The sequence below is a fragment of the Amphibalanus amphitrite genome, unplaced genomic scaffold, assembly GCF_019059575.1.
Source record: "Amphibalanus amphitrite isolate SeventyFive unplaced genomic scaffold, NRLGWU_Aamphi_draft 000749F_arrow, whole genome shotgun sequence".
Classification (NCBI taxonomy): Eukaryota; Metazoa; Arthropoda; class Thecostraca; order Balanomorpha; family Balanidae; genus Amphibalanus; species Amphibalanus amphitrite.
In genome coordinates, this window is record NW_024882243.1 from 196,838 (window position 1) to 219,112 (window position 22,275).

Sequence of the window (22,275 nt, forward strand, 5' to 3'; positions counted from 1 at the left end):
AGCTGCATTGCAGTGGCGGGGCTTTCCAACATCCGGCCGTTTCTCTAGATGCCCATGTGAACTGATGGCTGAACACATAAGTAAGTACCTACTACCTATCACATGCAGAGTTTGTCAATTATTAGGAATTTTATATAAAAAGGTAATTTATTTCAATGTTTATCTTAGTAAGTGGAGAGGCTCAAACACCGCTTCTCTAAGCAAATACGCTAATTGTCGAATTTTGATGGGTTTTGGTGTGTGGCTTCGACTATATCTATTACGTAAGCACATTAGCTAACATCTACCTAATGCATGTTAATGATACACCGATGAAACACAAACACACTGTTCGAGCTACGAACACCCACGATCTACTGAGCATATGCACGTTCTGGTATTGATCCGCAAAGGCGCTGCATTATTCAGACCAGCTGTTGCATGCACATGCTGCGCAACAATCGCGGGCATTGATCACTCGCCCATTCCTCATACAGCGCCCCGCTGTTCGAGCCAACTCATGACCAATGGCCACGTGTGGTGACCGCTGCAGGCTGCTGCGTCCACCACAGGCGCTCAGTGACAAAAGACCAGCTCTGACAGATCCACCGTAACTCAGTCCCGGTCTGTTTTCGGAGCCGTGACGCCGTCCTACTGCAGAGGGGTGTGCGTTAGCCCCCTCCTCCCGACCCCCGTCCAGCGTGCGAGGCGCACGTTCCTCAGCCTTTCTGACGTCACTCGGGCGGGGGCGGGGGCGGTGGGCGGCGAGGGCGCCGCGGACCTCAGTCTGCGCGTCGCGGCCGGGCGGAGAACGCTGGGTAGGTGTCGGGTCAGGATTATCGGTTACGGAGTGTGACAGTGGCGGCTCAGTGCTCATCCCTGTACTGTCATTGGTATAACTGGAGTGTGCGCGAGTGGTGGAGGATAGGTCTATATAACGGCATTTCACGGAGTTTAGTCTGTGTGTGTCAGTGACACCCCCACCGAGGCCAGCTGCAGGATCGGACGGTGTCACTGACGCTGCAGCCACGGTGAGCTGGAGGCAGCGACCCGCCGCTGATACTGACCGGTGTCGAGACGTGCTGGTGAGCCGTGCTAGATCATCAGCAGATTCTCCCACCTCAACCTCTGCCCTGCACCAGCCAGACAAGAGGTATCTCACCTGGACACTTTCTCGGTAAGCTCAAATCACTTGTAGGCATTTACTTACATTAATCAGAAAGTTTTCCTTTTCTTTATCAATATTTTAGCGCTGCTATATGTCCATATGCCCAGCTGCGACCTGCCCAATGGGAGCGGCTTCTCTGTGGTTCTGAAGGGTCGCTCCCACGCCAATTAAACGGAACATCATCGGCGTTCGATTGTGTAAGCACTCCTGACACTCGCCATGGGCTGTCACGTGCATGACAAAACAAACATTTCAAAACAATCATGGGGTGCGTCTGCTTCGCCCTTTGTTTCTTCAACTTCGAAACCCTGATCATAACAAGTTATGGAGACCATTCAAAGATCATAAACATTTTTTCTTAAATATATAAAACAGTATGGCTCTGGACACCGTTGAGACACACAATCTGCGCATCGTGCTGGTACCGTGCAGATTCTAATTTGCTCCAATTCATTCGTTAAAAATGTCAAGCGCCTACCACGTTTCTAGAATCGACCTAGAGGAGCGTGCAATGTGCATAGCTGAAGTTTTGGATTAACGACAGCGGATACACCCATAATCCGAAGATCGTTACACTCCGTATTTGCTTTTCAGTTCGTTAGTCGGTAGACGCTGGAAAATCGGTGACATTTGTAGGTAGACTTAGATACTGGACCGAGCATTCTCCAATCGGTAGAGATAACTTCATAGAGCAGAGGTGGAACTTTTTGTTTTTCATTGGGGTTGTAGTTTGCCGGAGTCCAGGGTATACCCCCACCAAAACCCGAAAAGTCCCCGGATTCGGCCCACTATTTTTCGGGAGGGGCCCACATTTTCATTTACAAAAAAGTGGTCCATCTTCAGGGAGAGACGGCTGACCCTGTCGTCCCTCCATTGGCTATGTGCCTGGTTGTAGGTACTCGGGTATCGCCACCATGGTCGTGGCCATAGGCGGCGGAACGGGGAGGGCACCGGGGCACCTCGCCCCCTTTGATTTTGGCATTTTAACATTAGCCCTACCTATGGGCGTTGCATGGAAAGAATGGGACCAAAAGTCGGCAGTGCCCCCTTTAATTGAGGGTGTTCCGCCGCCACTGGTCGTGGCGATTTGGAAACGGTAGGTAAACGCCCAAAATCACAGTCCCTATGAATACTTGTTTCTTTCCACATTTGACACAAACATTACTCAGTATTGGAGCAAGGCTCTTTCCCTACGAGTAACAATTTGAGCCACTCGTGGCAATTGACAAAGAAGACCTAAACAGGAATACGTTATTTTTAGACTAAAAAACTTAAAACGAGTCCATCTTTGTATATTAATGCCACGGTCGTCTGGAATACGTCTATTACGGAAACGGGTAGTAGAAACCGGAATAGTGACTGATCAGACATGAGATATTTTGCAAACGAGGACAACATACCGAACACAATGCCGCAAAGGAACCTAAAACTGGATCTAAATAATCTCAATCTGAGGAAATTAAATAATAAATGCCACAGCCTTTTCATATCACCGAATACTTCAGATGATCTTCTTTTTTCAACGAGCAAATGTAGGTATTATGCATTGTTTGGCGAATCGTAAACAAAACTCATACTCTTCACAGCCACGATGGCTAGGAACACATCACGGCTTGTCTGTCTGCCCCTGAGACACTGAACGTACACCGATTTTCAGCTAAATCGAAAGACCCCGCCGTTTACCGTTAAAATGTAAATTGGCTGTTAATTCGTTAACGTTGCAAAATACCACCCCAAAGAGGTACATTTTTGGAATAAGCGCATCGAGGAGGCCCTGTACACCGATTTTCAGCCAAATCGAAAGACCCGTCGTTTCCCGTTAAAATGTTGATTGGCCGTTTACTTGTTAACGGTGCAAAATACCACCCCAAAGAGGCATATTTTCGGAATCAGCGCATCGAGGAGGCCCTGTATACCGATTTTCGGCTAAATCGAAAGACCCCGCCGTTTCCCATTAAAATGTTAATTGGTCGTTAACTCGGTAACGGTGCAAAATACCACCCCAAAGAGGTACATTTTCGGAATCAGCGCATCGAGGAGGCCCTGTATACAGATTTTCAGCCAAATCGAAAGACCCCCGCCGTTTCCCGTTAAAATGTTAATTGTTCGTTAACTCGTTAACGGTGCAAAATACCACCTCAAAGAAGTACATTTTCGGAATCAGCGCATCAAACAGGCCCTGTATACCAATTTTCAACTAAATCGAAAGAACCCGCCGTTTCCCGTTAAAATGTTAATTAGTCGTTAACTCGTTAACGGTGCAAAATACCACCCCAAAGAGGCATATTTTCGGAATCAGCGCATCGAGGAGGCCCTGGATACCGATTTTCAGCCAAATCGAAAGACACCGAAATATGCTGCTGTGAGGCTGATATTCGTTGCTGCTGAATTGACAGACGTCGCCAAAACCTTGCATTTGTATCAGATGCGTCATGGTCGTCAAGTTAGATGTAAGTGAATCCTAATCTATAATCTAAGATTCGGAATCAGGCGAGCCCCTACGATTTGGACCAAATTTGGTCAGTGGATAGTACGTAACGTCCTGATTACGATGCACCCAAAATCTAAGCTCGGCCCGCCATATTTACGAAGTTACGGATGTTTCAATTTCAAAGTCATTCGGGAGAGCCCCTACGATTTCCGGCAAAATTTGTGTACGGACACTCTAGGTCAAGGCCATATATAGTAGGTAGCGACACTGAGCGATTTGTTTACAGCCAGTTTCGATCCCGATGACGCAAATGTGTCGTCACGAGACAAAACAATATGGCCACCTCTAATGAGAACCAAGTGCAATAAGTTCCCGGATGTAGACAGCACTGACGTCACCGGGATCGAAACCGACGACATCAGTACTGGACCTATGGCGAAGCAAAGTAGTGACATCCCCCTGCTCTAGGTGCTCCTCATTACGAATATCACAAAATTTAAGCTCGGCCCGCCATATTTACGAAGTTACGGATGTTTCAATTTCAAGGTCATTCGGGAGAGCCCCTACGATTTCCGTCAAAATTTGTGTACGGACACTCTAGATGCTCCTCATTACGAATATCACAAAATTTAAGCTCGGCCCGCCATATTTTTCAAGTTACGGAGTCACAAAGTTACGGAATTTCAAGGTCATTGGGCGAGCCCCTCCGATTTTCGTCAAAATTTGTATACGGACACATAACATGCTCCTCATTACGAATATCGTAAAAGCTAAGCTCGGCCCACACTATTTCAAAAGTTACAGATGTTTGAATTTCAGTGAGTTTCAAGCCTCAGTAACTTTTGAAATAGTGCGGGCCGAGCTTAGCTTTTACGATATTCGTAATGAGGAGCATGTAATGTGTCCGTATGCAAATTTTGACGAAAATCGGAGGGGCTCGCCCAATGACCTTGAAATTCCGTAACTTTGTGACTCCGTAACTTGAAAAATATGGCGGGCCGAGCTTAAATTTTGTGATATTCGTAATGAGGAGCATCTAGAGTGTCCGTACACAAATTTTGACGGAAATCGTAGGGGCTCTCCCGAATGACCTTGAAATTGAAACATCCGTAACTTCGTAAATATGGCGGGCCGAGCTTAAATTTTGTGATATTCGTAATGAAGAGCACCTAGAGTGTTCGTACACAAATTTTGCCGGAAATCGTAGGGGCTCTCCCGAATGACCTTGAAATTGAAACATCCGTAACTTCGTAAATATGGCGGGCCGAGCTTAGATTTTGGGTGCATCGTAATCAGGACGTTACGTACTATCCACTGACCAAGTTTGGTCCAAATCGTAGGGGCTCGCCTGATTCCGAATCTTAGATTATAGATTAGGATTCACTGACATCTAACTTGACAGTGTCGTCATTTTAGCCAAATATTCGTGCTGATTGGTGGTATTGTGCCAACTGACAAAATTGCGAACAGAGTGATATTTCACTTTAGTTCTGTGGTTCTGTGGTCGTTGACACGCAATATTATGGTCAGATTATGGTGATAGAATGCTACATAGGGTGAAGGCTTAGGTTAGGTTAATTTATTTCTGAAGCTTACTGTTGTCTGTCAAGCTTTTCATATATGCTTATCTATTTGATAAGCACAGCCCACAGGTATGAAATGTTTAGTGAGAAAACCCAAAAGTACAGTGGCGGATCCGGGGGGGGGGGGGGCAAAATGGGCATTTGCCCCTCCCAAACGGCATAATTTAAACATTATGCCTATGGACGAGGCATGGAAAGAATCGATAAGTTGTTATGGTTTCTCCCCCCCCCCCCCAAAAAAAACTGAGCTGGATCCGCCACTGCAAAAGTATGATGAATGTTATGATTTTTTGCTTCACACTTTCATGTTACATGTTAAAATTTTTTGGAACACTTTCAATATGATTCACTCAGTATGCTTAAGAAGTGTGAAGTGATTAACTTTCATATCATGCTCACGGTCTCAGTCTCAGCGGAATAATATGTTCTTAACAGAGCACTTTCAATGTTTTTAGCATCTGGAATTCAAAAAGATGTCCTAATTTATTGAGATCTTCACTTTCTTGATATATCTCAATTATCTGCTTCTGTATGATACATATTTTGTTCATTTTCATGTGTTTTAGGCTGATTCTTAATTTTCCAATGTTGGGGTTGTAGTTTTGCCATTGGGGTTGTACTTTTAAAAGTTGGGGTTGTAGCTACACCCCCCACAGTATATAAAGTTCCGCATGTGTCATAGAGCAGTGTCTTCATTACTCCGTCTGCATCGACAGATACTGGACGATGGGTGGTAGCGCGTAGATAGTCTGATACAGTATTGAACATCAAATTTAAGCACAAAGCATCTTTCGCACATTGTGTGGTATGTGGACAATGGACATACGTAGACATGGCCAATTGAATGTTGATTAAATGGACATTGGACATTAGATAGTTTCATGATTAAAGTCGTTAGTCAGTAACCTTATTGCGCTTATAAGAGACATTAGACAACAGCGTTAGACAACAGGCGCTGGAAGGACGTAGGTGAAGATTGATTCCTCCCTTTTGCAATCAAATCGCCGTCCGCGCGCGCAATGTGCATTGCAAAGCACTTTGCAGCATGTCAATGGTAGCTGAATAAATTAGTTTGTGTTCCCATACAAAACACTGTCACTGCATGTAAAATATGGCCTAGACCCTATATACGGCCTTGGCCTAGACCATAACTTTATGCTCATGTTAAATCGTTCTAGGCGGAGCCGGGTTTTCTATAAAGCATCATTGCCTAGGTATATATGTTGCGGGCCAAGTGCGAAGGCTAGTCCATTCGCGAATGGCCTAGTCCAAGTGCGATAACGCACTTGGACTAGGCCGTTTGCGAATGGACTAGTCCATGTGCGTTATTGCAGTTGGCCTAGGCCGTTTGCGAATGGACGGGCGTTTATGCTCCCAGTCCAAGTGCGAAGTCAGGCCAAGTGCGAAATATCCAGCAAAGTGACGTCAACTTGGCAAGTCAACTTGGCATGTGCAAAGTCCCGTGTGAAATCATGCGTGCAAAGTATTGGTAACTCAACCGGAAAATGTTTACACAGTCATGCTGAGGTCGCCCCTTCTTTAACTCACACCATCCTTGCGTTCACCCCTTGGAAACATTGTCTGACGATGAATTTCATGAGCCTTGCAATGTAATGGTGAAGTGAAACAAACTCAACTCAAGAACACACTGATCCAGTGCGACACTTATTTACCCGTACTCACGGAACCCATGTTTTTAAGTGGATTAGGGTTCGAATGGCTCCGTTTTATCGGCTGAGAATAAAAAAGTATCGGAAATTACGGTAAGCAGGCTGTAATTGCACTAATCCTTTAGTTCACTGATCGGATCAGTGAAATAAAGGATTAGTGCGATTACAGCCTGCTTTCCGTAATTTCCGATACTTTTTTATTCTCAGCCGATAAAACGAAGGCATTTCGAACCCTAATCCACTTAAAAACATGGGTTCCGTGAGTACGGGTCGGAATTACAACCCTAATCCTCCCGTAATCCGCTATGTCTCAAAGTGCCCATGGAAACCGGGTCAGTGTCACCCTTACTACATCCTGAAAGTTTCATATCGATTGCTCAACAGCTGTAGCTTTGGTGCAAGTGCAAACTTTTTCGGAGGTGGCGTCACTTAACCTGGCCTGGTGACCTGACCTTAGGTCATCTGGAGTCAGCATTTTCACACAATGTGTGCAGAATATAGGAGAAAAGGTATACAAAATTTGGCTTTGCTGGGCGCCGCCGTTTTCTCGTGATCTGTGAAAAACCACAGGGGGTTGAAAGCAACCCCCCCCCCCTGCAGTGCGCGTATTGTTAAATGCAATGCAACGCAACAGTTTTTCGAACACTCACCGCACCGCACTTACCACACACAAGCCGCACCGTCCCGGTACACCACACCAGAGCAGAATGAATCGAGCGCCACAAACTCGACCAAGGTCAGGTCGGGTCATCAGCGGGGAGCCCGGAGCACGGTACTAACGGTCTCCGCACACCACGCGACTCTCCGCTGTTCGAAGGTCACGGGGATATTTGACCTCCCCAGATCCAGATCGGTGGCCGAAACCTGGCCAGCGGCAACACGTTGCTATAATTTCCGCGTTGTGCAGGGTTCAGCGGAAAGTCGCATCCCGAATGAACCAGGTGTGTGGAGACCTTAACCCAGAGTTGCGCCAGCTCGCAGATCTGCTCCGGAGAACAAACTAAACATATAGACGCAGTGGCGTCGCCACGGATTTTCGACTAGGGGATCTGGTCGGACGGTCAGTCAAAGTAATCCCCACCAAATACTGAAAACTCCTCGGATTTAGACAATTTTATTTTGAGACTGCACCAAAATCGTTTTTAAAATATTTTATTTTATTCTTGATCGATTTTCGTGGCCAAAAGTGTGTGTGTGGGGGGGGGGGGGGGGGGGAGGGGGGGGGGGGGGGGGCGTCGGACCGGCATATTTTCAAGAATGTGTGTGTGTGTGGGGGGGGGGGTCCGGACCCCTCCGACCCCCCCCCGTCGGCGACGCCCCTGCATCGACCAGCGGTCCCCCATTCATTCGGAATCGTACCCCAATCCGAGGATCCATGCTTCCGGCGGCTAAGTGCAACGCCACAAACCCGTCCGTTCGCAAACGGCCTAGGCCATTCGCGAATGGCCGGCCATTCGCAAACGGACTAGTCCGTTTGCAAACGGACCGCCATTCGCAAACGGCCTAGTCCATTCGCGAATGGACTAGTCCGTTCGCAAACGGACTAGCCTTCGCACTTGGCCCGTAACATATACACCGTAACCATCACCAACAACAAAAGTAAACAACAAAAACTGGCCGTTCGTCATCAGCGCTGAATAATCACACCAACGTCGAGTGGTGCAAACGACTCAATTTCGCCTGTTTTACCTTCCAACCACAGACCTCGCACCTTCGGCGGCCGCCACTGCGCATATCTGGCCTGCCAATTCAGCGCTGGCAGCATTTACTCTGTACACAGGATCTGCGATTGGGCTCGGTTTCGTGCATCTGACATTCCTCGGCAGCCTGCCGAAGGGTAGAGCAAACAGCCACCGGAGCTATAGCCCGAGCTCACAAAAACGGATAGTTTGTTTGCCGCCGGCTGGAGCCTTTGGGGTACTTTTAGACCAGCTGAGCGAACTACTATTGTCGCACAGTTTTACTATCAGCCTTTTCTCTGCTGTAATAAGAAGAGAAACGACAACTGTGAAATGAGCACTTGAATAGACAAACTAATGGAAATACTTGAAATTATGTAAAATGAAGAAAGAAAAGGCAAATGTAAAAGCTAAAAAGCATGGGGAATGTGATGCATTTGGTGTGTTTTCTTACGTTATTGAACACGTTTAGCAAACTGGTTTTTATTATGGGGGTTCTGTTCAATTACAGAAACCCAATAGCATATTATGAATATCAATATATTGCAATGTAATATATTGATGAAATATGTGCCACTCAATAGACAAGTACTATCAGTCTTCACCATACCTATTCTAAGCAAATGCAAGCGTAAGCTGGTGCTATTTCCGTTGCGAAAAGCAACTAGGTGCAATCTTGAATCGGAGCTTACCTCAACTTGTAAATAATATACAACTTCATTCGCGGACGTGTCGTAGCCTGCCAATTGCGGAGCTCCGCACCGTTATTAATGACGCTCCAGAGTTGAGCTCGTTTGTCATCGGCACCCGGTGGCCGACAGATGGCTGGTTGTCTGGCTAACAGACTACCGCGACCGTGCTCTCTCTAACCCCAGACTCGGCCCCTTACAACCTGCAGGCTGGATGGGTCATTAACGCAGCTACCGTGCTGTTTATACGACCTTTCTCGCAGGACAATCGCGACTGTTCTGACAGGTATGCTTTGTGAATGCCCTTTGCTCGACGGGAAGCTGTAAAAGTTAAACTGCCGTGCTCAATCAAAAGCGAGTTGATTGAAGTTCGCAGTGCATGAAGCACGCTTGCCTGGAAACCATTGCACGCTCCAAGTCTCACCCAGTGTGGGCCCGTGGTTTGATGGTCATAGTAGAGCGACGCAGGTCCAGAGTCTATAAATCAATTATATAATGTCAATCATTACCTAACTTCTGGTAAAACGGCAGATTTAGCTGCCATATTGTTTGTATTTTTAATGAAAATCGTAGGAGAACATGATCAATTTCTAGCAGGCCTTAAGTCAGATGGCATTGACCTCAGGTCATGCGGGCGGCCAGATATTACTGAGCGGAGATCTGGCGGAGATCAGCTAATCTGTCGTGCATCTGTATTCTGTGCATAGTTTGAGAGCAACTGCTTGAAGTTTGACGTACATTTTATCGCGGTAGATGTAGGTATGCATTGGTATACCGCTGCCTGCGGGACGCAAATGATCGCTGATCCATTCAGAGCTTAACCAAAAAGCCGAAATGCATACAGACATACATACAGAGGACGTCCATAACTGAGCTCTTCGTCATGAATCATCAACTCTTGTCAAGACCACATGACCTTTTTTATCAACCGATGGGGGGGGGGGGGCGCTGAACTTCACGTCACAGCCGCGATGAACTCCTAAGCAGGAAGTCCTGCTCAGAGTCAAGGCCCAATGACGTGGCAGCAGTAAGGGAGGCAAAGAGGCGGAGCTCTGTAACTCCTCGCACGCGCCGTCACCGTCCACGACTCCACACGTCAGGGCTATTGACCTGATATTGTCTCATGACAGCTGACATCAAACCTTCCCGGGACAGTCACACGCAGAGAGTCGATACGATACTCATGTGAAGACTGTCGTGACGTGACTCAACAACAATATACGGTGATAGGTGCTCGTGTCAGTGTCTCATGCAACGGGAATGTAGTTCACGTCACCTCTCTAATCCCGCCTCTGCGCGTGGGGCGTCTCGTGTTGGGAGGTATGTACTCGAGAGCTTGTCGAAACCATGTGAATTCTAGCCCCGTCCTTGGATAATTGTGAAGCATAAAACGTCAGTGGGGACAAATGCATCAATTGATTAGCAGCTGCCCAATAAATCAAGTCTCAATCGATTGGCTCCCTTCTGATAGTTTAGGTACGAAAAAATAGGAGCCAATTTGATAATTAACCCTATTCCTGGCGGGCTCCGCCGGGACAAGAAACTGGCGGGGGGGGGGGCCGATTCGGCCCCCCCCCTGAGATCTCGAGAACGAAGCAAGATAGCGACAAGCGGTAAACGGCATCGGATACGCATGGACAAGGTCTACAATTTTTACTAAGGTCATTTTCAGGTCAGGTCAAAGATGACGTCACAGGGGTCGAAAAAGTCAAAATGGCGGCGCTAGATATGGAGAGAGTTTTTCTCGAATAACTTTCGAATTAGTCAAGATAGGAACAAACTAAGGGCATCATCGTGATCCTCTCGTCAATCTGCATCGAATGATATATATGTTGACCTCGAAAGGTCAAGGTCAAAGGTTGACCTCAGGTCACGTGACCTCGAGGTCATCATGTATATCATTCGATGCGTCTTGACGAGCTGAACACAATGAGACCATCCACGCGTCTGTATCTTGTTCCTGTACGGAGTTATTGGCCAAAAACCTTTGGTGACCTTTGATGACGTCACATGACCTCACAGCTGCCCAACAGCAAAACAGACCTCAAGGTAGTGAAGGTTGATCGTATATGAAGTCATGTATGGTATATGGGGCCATTCCGACCCGTTTTAGTGGTAAAAACAGGGAGTTGATTTTTCCCCCATTGACTTATAATGGGGAGGTCGCGAAACTGACCTGACCTTAGGTCACCGATATCAAAATTCCGAGATATACAAATTGCACATACTGGTACCCTAACTAAAGCCTGAAGAGAAGAAATTGATCGGTCAAAAACTCTAGCTCTGGCGTGATTGCAAACTTTTCTGAGGTAGGGTCACCAAACCGCCTCTGGTGACCTGACCTGAGGTCAGATCAACTCAAAATTTTCAGACATGTTGCGTAGAAGCCTTTTAGGAAAAGTCAGAAAATTTGAGCTTCCTAGCTCAACGCGTTTGTGAGAAATAACCAAAAAACCTCAGGGGGGGGCTCCTGAGGCCCCCCGCCAGGAATAGGGTTAATGCTCATAATTACCATTTTTATCATTTCAGCTGCATAGGTTAAAGAAAAGAAATGGACCTTACCTAGAACCACTAATGGATAGCTGTGCCTCTTGAGTCGCCAATAAAATAACATTGCGTGTATTTCCTGGTTACCGGCTATAGAATGGTGACATGGCTTGGGTCAACGTCATTCACGTATCCAGCATCCGTATTGGTGACATTCTGAATGGTCACTCGCCTCATGACCTTCTGATACTTTTTCATCGCGCCATTGATATTTAAACTTGACTGCCCCTTAACCCTCCTGGCATGGGTTACGGTCCTCTTTGTCATATGGTTTTCCATGACAGCGGCTTCTTCAGGCGGACTAGGGAAAATCTTAGCTCGTCTCTGATGTCTGGAGCTCGCTGCAGGAGGATTGATCGGACATTTTACAGGAGCAGACGACCCAATGAGATGCAGACCGCTTTTTCAGCAGAAAGATATTTCACTGGCGGTGCAGCTGACACATGACTTTGCCGGAACCGTTTCGAAAAAGAGTGAGGATAAACAAAAACACTTCTGACGTGTGAATTGAGGCAACTGCATTTCATCCTCAGAACCATGGTTCTGTGAAAGACATATTTATCCTGAAATGCCTTCGATACAACAGGTTGATGTAAGATACCATTTTAAATGTCGCTTCGCCATGGTCTACATCTATGACGCGAAAATAGACTCTTAAAGGGACTATCCCACCTTTAACATGGGGTTTGAGTTGAGATAGCCAAGTTTGCGGCGAGGTTCAGAAACCACTATCTATCTAGGTTGCAACCCCCCGCGGCCTCTTGGTGTTGAAGAAATTCGTTCCCTTCATTTGAAAATGGGCCTTGTACAAGGCCCTATCTTCAACATGGAGCGACCGTTAGTGTGACGTCACCTCGTTTAGTCATTCTGATTTAAATGGGTTTGTTCGTTGAAAAATCGCTTAAAACTTGGTCTGAACTTTGTTGTGGTGCCTACAGGGTAAAAAGAATCAGCTTTATGACAGTAATGTGGCCTGGGGAAGGAGGTAATTTTGGGCTGTGACGTCACATATTTGAAAGTTTGTGTTTGGAATATGGGAAGCCTAAGATGTTTAATGAAAAATAAATGCCAGAACCGTGTTCCTGGTCATCCAATCTATAAAGTCGGGCACAATTTAACTGGTTTTAACAACATTTTAGAAGGTGGGATAGTCCCTTTAAGGCCACTGACCACTGTTTAGGCGAGCATTTTGCGCGTAATTGTCCGATGCCTAGTGTGCGCTGAAAAGTTAAAGTATTTAAAGTCGTCAGGGGTAGTTGAATGCGATTCATCGCGCATTCGGCGCTGACTAACTGCAGTCGGCGCGCAGCCCATAAACTCCCATGTTAAATTCAGCGCGTACCTACTGAACCAGTGGACGGCGGCCTTTATCATCCACTTACCCTATTGGTGATAGGCCAGGAGAGGTAGGTTTTCGCGTCTACAGACGTGGCTCATCATTGGTTATGTGTATGAGACCATGACAAAATGAAATATATGGTCACAAGCCTGCCTTGGAATTCACATTTCTTTTCATCTATTTGTAGCGCGTAGCAACGGCAGTTCTTTCTTATGTATTACGACATTGTGTGCCTCGTGTTACTTGATGTGTTCTTGTGTTGTTTGTTGAAAATGAAGGCTGACCTTGTTTGACACCTACTCCAAGTGCTGAAAAGCTTCATATGCATAGTTTAGGCATTTTTCATAAGTGGGCATTGGCCACAAGATCCTTACCTTCTTTTTACCCTTGACCTGACCTTGACCTGACATCTAATTAACTTAAGCATAAAAGGTTGTTCTTCAAAGAGTTATCTTGTTAAAGGGACTATCCCACCTTCTAAAATGTTGTTAAAACCAGTTAAATTGTGCCCGACTTTATAGATTGGATGACCAGGAACACGGTTCTGGCATTTATTTTTCATTAAACATCTTAGGCATCCCATATTCCAAACACAAACTTTCGAATATGTGACGTCACAGCCCAAAATTACCTCCTTCCCCAGGCCACATTGCTGTCATAAAGCTGATTATTTTTACTCTGTAGGCACCACAACAAAGTTCAGACCAAGTTTTAAGCGATTTTTCAACGAACAAACCCATTTAAATCAGAATGACTAAACGAGGTGACGTCACACTAACGGTCGCTCCATGTTGAAGATAGGGCCTTGTACAAGGCCCATTTTCAAATGAAGGGAACGAATTTCTTCAACACCAAGAGGCCGCGGGGGTTGCAAGTTGCAACCTAGATAGATAGTGGTTTCTGAACCTCGCCGCAAACTTGGCTATCTCAACTCAAACCCCATGTTAAAGGTGGGATAGTCCCTTTAAGAGCTTTCAACTGCCGCTTTCTCCGTCTTTCTACGACCATCCGTTCGGAAGTTAGACTATGGACAGAATCTGTCCCCCCCCCCGCTCAACAGGGCGCGTTCGGCTGAATATCCCGGTGGAGTGTGGGTAAAAGATCCGGTTTTGAAGTTACGCCTAATGCAGTAAATGCAAAGAAATCAACATCCGACCGTCGATGCCTGTCCGCTGGCGAACTCTCCTTTTCTTACAGTCCAGAATGTTTAATTGGTCACCAGTACATTTTTATCCTTAAGGTCAGCTTTGCGTCACTTATGACTGCCGAGATAGGTAATATGTTAGTGTCTAAAAGTACCTATTCACAATGGTTTTCGAGGTACTATCGTTGCATAAGTCCGCTGCAGTATGGTTCACACAAAGGCAATTGAAAAATGCGACCGGTCACGCAAGAGAATGTCAATGAAGCAAACAGAAGTGTTGTTGAATACCTACTCAGGGCTTAGAGACTTTCAGGAAAGGTCAGTCGCCAGAGCTATGAGCTATAATGACAACCACGAGATGCATTATATGTTTAACTGATCCCTCAGACCTGTGGAAAATATTTCATTTCAAATTGAAACAGTGGAAATGTCCAACTGATGTGACTGTAAATCATGCCTATGAAATGGCATTACTCTGGGATAGATGGCTTAAAACATACGGTGTTACTTTTCGCGTGGAAAAGTGCGATTTGTCAAACCCAGACAGTGTGTATTGCGTGTATAAGAACCTTAGTGATAGAGACATTTTGAAAGACTTTTATTCAACACATCGGAACTTTGTCTGTTTATGAATTAACTGAATTAGTTTTATGATTTAATGAAAATATTGTTTCCACTGACAATACGGAGAATAGATTAACGCCTTTGAAATAGTCACCATATTCGTCCATTTAACTGTAAAATATGCAGGATTTGCCTTGGATTTATCCATTATCATTTCTGCTTTTTATTTCAGCCTGACACGTAAATACATGTACTTACCTAAAAGGTAACGGAACGTCTACACTTAAGCATAGGTAATATGGGATGGCATATCTGAATATGTGATATATTTCGGTGCTTCCACAAAGTGGGTGTTCCATGAGCAGCCACGTCGATGAACATTTGAATAAAAATACATAACTTAAAAGCATGACAGAATGAACACAATCAAAATATTCAGAGTAGGCACTGGTTAAAACTACGAATAAAGAAACTAGATAAAGAAAATAAAGAAAATAAAGAAAATAAAGAAATATGATTCCCAACTGATAAGAGAAACCTCTTTCCTTCTCATAGACAGTGCAGATTTTATGTAGGCAATGAATGCTGCATTTGAGTTGCATAATTTCATCCCTAACCACTTTGCCGAGCCCCGAGGGATGTCGTGGTAAAGAATGAGCCAGCTTGGTAAAAAGACTGCAGACATTGACGATCATTCCAGTGCATTGCGCGCCTTTCGCAAAGCGTTCTGTCGTTGAATGGAAATGCATCAAGTGGAAGGTGAACAATAATGGGCCAATCAGTTGGCATTATCTAGTTTGATGATTGCGAACTGTCGTGCAATTCGGTTTCAAAGCTAGCGTTTAAGAAAATTACCTCAGTAATATTATCTTACACATGCTCGCACATTGCACACGTCGCTAGCAGTACAAAAAAAACTTACAAAAATGACGACGAGAAAAATAAAAAAATGAGGCATGATAATGAGAAAATGATGCCTTTGAAAACTGATAGTGGTAAAACACACACTGAAGTACAAAGAAGAGGAGGAAAAGTGCAGATGATTAAGATATTTTAGACATTCGATTTTTTCCTCGTGACGGCGTGGGAAATATCCAGACTCATCCACCTGTTCCTCGAATACATAAATGGCTGTATCCTGGATATCATAATATTCTTATCATTTTGTAGGCTATCAACAATAGCCTAGTCTTATCTGTGCCAACGGGTTATATGACGGCTGGCGAGTGGAGTTCTAACACCAACGCAGTTGAGTTATGACGCGACAGTTATTAGGTTGACAGCCAATTTGGGATGGTCGACCTACAGCTGTTCACGCTCAGACCACGACGTCATCGCCTCGTTCCCACGCTTAACCCTCGCCCTGGCAGGGGGGGGGGGGGTCGATGCGACCCCCCCTAAGGTTTTTCGAAGATAGCCGTGCGCGCCGCCAAATTTGGCACAGCCTATGGGGCAACCTTTTTACATATGACCTGAAAATTTCAGGTCCGGGTGACCTTGGGTCAGGTCACCAGGTCAGAAAAACCGGTACAAGGTCATGGTCAAATTTCAATTTTTTGTTTGCAGCTGTCCAACCCACAGTTTTGGACTGATTTCCTTCAAACTTTCAGGATGTGCTAAGTTCACCGAGTTGTATAACATATAGTTCGGGTTTTTTGAGGTCACTGACCTGAGGTCAGTTAGAGGTCATTACGTCGTAATGTTAAGCCTATGGGAAAATACTAAATTCGGAAAATACTGGAGATATCCGCTTCGTTCTATCACTTTTGTGCTTTGAAACCACAGTACTTAACAGCAGGTCACTTGGTGCTTCTTGGTTTGGTGTACTTATCCATGGGTCAGGTCAAATGAGGTCAACTGAGGTCAAATGACGTTTTTGCCCATAACTTGGCACATAATGACGCTAGAGCTTAAAAAATGGTATCATTGTGTTCCTGGTGATCAGCCGAATCGAATGATATGCGATATGATGCAATTTGGTTAACTTGAACTTAAGTTATTAATTTAAGTTTACTTAAAATTTAAGAAAAACTCTAAGTACACCTAAGCAAGCTAAAAAGTATACCATTCGACGCGCCTTGACGTGCTGAGTTCACTGGTGCTTTTCTTTTTGCTCTATCTTAATTAGATCAAAAGATATAGGCGAAAAACTTTTGGCCTGTTTTTAGCGAAATTTTTACATTTATACCCCCCAAAACCCCCCTAAATATTGACCTAGAGCAACCAAATTTGCACAGGGGCGAGACCTCCAGGGGGCCCACCTACCTACCAAATTTGGTGTTTCTAGGTGCCATAGGAGCCAATTGCGAGGGGGGGTCGCATCGACCCCCCCCCCTGCCAGGCCGTGTTATGAAAAATGCCCTGCCAGGGCGAGGGTTAATAGCAGCTCTGCGACGCCCAATTGACACCCGTCTTGGCTACAGGAAGACGTAGGAGATTATGACAACGGGAGAGGAGACATTAAGGACATAAAGAGAAAGACCTTGTGAGCGCGTGAAGCTTGCATAGTCGTTTCGGTGGGAAACTCAAGATAAAACTAACAAATAGGTTTTTTCTCAATCATTTATTTCTACCAGAAGACCTTCACAATACAACAAGAAAGCAGCTGGTTTCATTGGCTTTGTTATATAGGGGAAGTTGGGGGAACGCCGAAGACTTTTTTCTGACGCCCGTAGCACGCAAGGTAGACAACATACGCTATTCTTGTTGGCGTCATTCGAGAGGCCAGTCTTATGCCTTTAAAGCATACCAGGCGCATTTGATGAATTCGCATACCGTTAAGCGCACAAACTAAAAATATCAAAGAAGTGACTTTTTCGGCGTTGCCCCGGACTGCGGGGAAAGCCGAAAATGGGAGAAATGATCTACGGGGAATGCCGACATTGATGTTTTGCCATTTTATCTCAAACTTTATCCAGAATTCATCAAAGCTGACACACGTTTCAAGAGCTTGAGGACGCGGTGCACACTGGAAGTTATAATTGTGTGATATAATAAGAAAATGCCAGGTAAATCATTCCTTATAGGTAACAGGCCGTTGTGTCGGTTGAAAGTGTAATTTGTGTGACTAAAAATACGCGTTGCTATTCTACAGCAGTAAAGTCCACGTAGCGTGCTTTTAACACGTGCGTAATCGCACGTTTTCGGCATTACCCCAGCCAGCCATACTTTCAGTTGCAGGCCCATAACTTTTCAACGTGCTGTATAAATTTCAAATAGGCAGCACACTTATGCAAAGACATGCTAAAGATTACTTGACCGAATTGGCCAGACAAACGGTAGCATAATGAGTAAAAAATGCAGCTTCAAAGGCGCATGTAGTACAAGGGAAACGTACCTTGAAAACGCTCTTGGCGCCCTCACAGTCGAAGTATTCCGAATGACGACTCGTAACAAACATGCGATAATTGTAGTCACTTAAGCTTCAGAGCATCACTGACAGGTGGCATCCATGTCTTACGGTTTTCGAAATATCTCGAATTTCGGCTTTGCCCCAACTCCGGCATTGCCCCAACTTCCCCTATAGTCGGCTACAGGTGTCAAATATTGCCAGTCCACCTGTGATTAGCAGTCGTTAGATGCCCGGCTGAAAAGTGCTGTTCGTGTCCGATAATGTCAGGTCACGGCCACTGCAGCGACGCCTCGCCGTGGGGACTGATTTCCCCTACAGCGCAGCGGTGACGGAAGGTGACTTATGGCTCCCAGCAACGGCGAGCACTAGCTTACAGCCAGGGCGACTCAAAACTCTCAGCGGCAGCCACAGGCAACCCCATCACTCATGAACTCCAGTCACAACGATTTACAATGTTCATCCCCGATAATTTACTGCACCCACCCACTGGGCAGCGCCTGGAGCCGAATCACGAAGACTCGAAGCTCCCAGAAGTGCTGGGACTCCGCGTAACTCTTAAACATGCCATTAAGCCACCGCGAGCTGGAGGAAGTCATTTCATTGCCTCTTCTTAGCTGCCCCCAGTTAGCATATCATTTATGTTCTCTGTAAAGGTATGTAATTTGTTACACCTGTTTAGTAAAACTCATGTCATTCAGATTGTGATAATACTCGACTTAAAGCACGGATGGGTCTTTTTTCGAAACGTTGTAGAATGTCTCATATCATCACAGGACACAAGCGAATATGACACAACTCTGAGCCCTGAGCTTCCTGTTGAGCCAGCTTGTCTATGACCTAGTTACAAACGACCACAGCTTTAGTTGAGCCACGTCTTTGACCATCCGCTTCAGTATGACAGTGGCAATGCCGGTCCACCATTGATCTCCACTCAGCCAGCAGCGCTTATGTCGCTGACCCCGGTCAGGGCGACTGGACCCGCGCCGTATGGTGTGAACGGCCGAGCCGTCCGCACGGTTCGACGTTTGACCCCGCGGCGCGTCCTGCTCATTGTCACAGACCGGGCGACGCTGGAGGGGAGAGGTCACCGGCCTACTGATCGACACCTCTGCTCTGGCGGACACTGAGCACGAACATTCGCTCTCCGAACTGACCGATATTGAAGCGGCTCAGCTCCAATAGGTCGCCACCGCGTCACCAATGGGAGATTCAAGAGAGGGAGCTGAAATCAATGCTTCTATCTGCACTCGCTACCAGATGCCGAAGAGAGAGAGAGAGAGAGAGAGAGAGAGAGAGAGAGAGAGAGAGAGAGAGAGAGAGAGAGAGAGAGAGAGAGAGAGAGAGAGAGAGAGAGGAGGAGAGAAGGAGAGAAGGAGAGGAGTGAGACAGAGAAAGGTTGGAAAAACAAAGAGGTAGAAAAACTCAAATGTTATAAAGTAAATAAAATGCGCATTGGAGTAAGAGCAGCACACATCAATTCTTTTATATCCTGCACGACTTTCCCGAGAAGCACTCCAATCCAGTTCGCGTGCAGAGGTGGAATTGGGAGCCAGGTGGCACCGAGCCGCTCGCGAACCTTCACCTTCCCCAGACGACCCAAGTCAGGAGGGGACTCGGACGTCTGTGGAGTCAGACGTCACGAGCTCTACAGAGCGCTGGCGACGCGGCGGGGGCGGAGCAGGCTGCCGTGTCGGGCCGACTTCTAGCTCGGTAGGGCGGGCCGGAGTCCTGTCCGGTCAGAGATGTGGAGACGGCCCACCTTCTCCCAGCGGGGGTGTCGCCGGATGGAGACGTCACGTCCACAAGACTGGGCTCTTGGCCTGTCCATGGGGATGCGCTGTTGTCCGTAATGTGTCGTAAGAACTGTCTATCCGCTGGCGCAGGAGGAATAGCTTGACAGAGTGGTCTTGCGATGTGTTAGGTGGTCGCACTTAATCAGAGCGATGTTGCCCCCGCCGTACCGACCACTCTGGATATTTTTGTTGTTTGGCCGTGGCGGACGAAGGTAGGAACAGCTGCTGCGCGATCGCGTCCTGCCGTGCTGACCACCGTCCCCAGAGGCTCCCAAAGGGGCAGGCCGCAGCACTAACAGGCGTCGGCTGCGGCCGGACTCCTCAATTTAATCAGAACTGGCTCTACCCGGCCGGACATACGCCGACAGCACTGAACCGCCAACGAGAGGGAGAGAGGGATACCGGGAAACAGGGAGGAAGTGATCAGACTTGAACCGCACTCGGGTCATCGGGAACGATTGCGGCAGAGGTAGTATGTGTTCAGTGGTGATGGCAGGCACGGCAGTGGCTTTGACACTGCACGATGGTACTGCAGGCAGGGAAAAATTTGTCCGAGTCATGCGTTTTCAGCCCGTATCGCAATTTATATGGATTGACATTTACGTACCAAATTCACCTGCTCGGTATACTCTCCTGTGAGTAATAAAGGTGAACCGTTGGGCCTTGACCCGGCTGGGCTCAGCAATTCGAGAATGGCTGATTACATTGACTTTATGCATAATTTGTGCCGGGAAATGGGATGGAGGCACAATGCTCAGGCGTCGTTCTGTCTCTGATATGTGTGGAACTGGACACACGCCATCCGGCATCCATCCATTGCACTTCAGCATTTCCAACACAACATTCATGTTGAATTTGTTGGTAATTCTCCGGTTTATTGGTAGAGGTTTTGGAGCCTGCCTACCGGGCAGCCTTCCAGCGCTCCGCATTCGGAGTCGGTGGCTCGTGATTATCTGATTTGTGACCGGTCCCCGCCCGACCCCCACCCTGTCTGTGTCGGCGGCGGCACCGGCGGCCGCTTCCATGACAAAATATCGAAACGCAAAATATCGAAGCGCAAAATATCGAACGCAAATTATCGAAAGCAAAATATCGAAGTCGCAAATTATCGAAATCGCAAAATATCGAAATCGCAAAATATCGAATTGCAAAATATCGAAATCGCAAAATATCGAAATCGCAAAATATCGAATCGCAAAATATCGAATTGCAAAATATCGAAATCGCAAAATATCGAATAGCATAATATCGGAAGCAAAATATCGAAACGCAAACTATCGAAACGCAAAATATCGAAACGCAAAATATCGAAAGACAAAATATTGAAAGACAAAATATCGAACGCAGAATATCGAAAAGGCAAAATATCGAACGCAAAATATCGAACAGACAAAATATCGAACGCAAAATATCGAAAAGGCAAAATATCGAGCGCAAAATATCGAAAAGGCAAAATATCGAACGCAAATCTCGAAAAAGACAAAATGACGAACGCAAAGTGTCGAAAAGGTAAAATATCGACTTGAAATGGCCCTCTGCGGACTCCTTAGAGCTCTGTCGAACTCATCGGGCCCTCTGTTATCTGTAGGCGGCAAAGAGCAATCAGCGGGTCCATGACAGACTTGGAAAACTCTGATATTTTTTGTAGATCTCAGCAGTGGCGGCGGAAGGTAATTTCGGATGGGGGTGCAAAGTTTTCTCAAGGGGCCCCTCTGGAAGTTTCGCCCCCCCCCCCCGATATTTTTTAGAGTGATTATCATTGCTTTATGAAAAACGAAGATTTTGGAAAACCATCCCCAAACACACAATTTCTGCAAAATATTTGAAATTACAGTGTACCTATCTCAAATAAAGCATAACGAAGCAAATGCAGCTAGTTTTTATCATCTAATCTTGTTTTAGTCTAGCCACCACCCTCAGCATCTCAACCCACTTTTCTGGATTCGCAGTGGACCATTAAAGGCCCTACGAGACCGTTCTTAGAAGACCGTGTTTAAAAGTCCCTTGGAAACCGACCCCTTAAAGGCTCCTCCAGAGACCTACATGACTCCCCAGACCGAATGAGCCCTCCGACCAGGGTCGGTCCCTCAGAAGTTGCTGAAGGGTTTCAGAAAGCAGTATAGGTACTCGTAGGCTCGAAAGGCTTTTGATGGCTCTCAGAGACTGACATCGGACCCAAAAAAGCCTGTATGGAGACCCTCCAAAGCCGGGATGGCCACCAGGAGCCGATGTTTAGCCTAAAGAGCCAGTATGTAGGACTGAATAGAGGAAAGGACTAGGAGTCTCAGTGGGGCCTTCAGGAGCAAGCGTTTGGAGCCCCAAAAGTATGTGTGGGGT

The 22,275-nt window shown here is 46.3% G+C and overlaps 1 protein-coding gene across 1 annotated transcript in view; it reads left to right on the forward strand.

The window, feature by feature from the left end:
• The first annotated feature begins 763 nt into the window (after positions 1–763).
• Positions 764–22,275, forward strand: part of LOC122365590 (adenosine receptor A2b-like) — a 40,104-nt gene continuing 18,592 nt past the window's right edge. The window contains exon 1 of the mRNA XM_043336927.1: positions 764–1,156. The gene's annotated coding sequence lies outside the window, so the exon portion shown is untranslated. The remainder of the gene's footprint in view (positions 1,157–22,275) is intronic.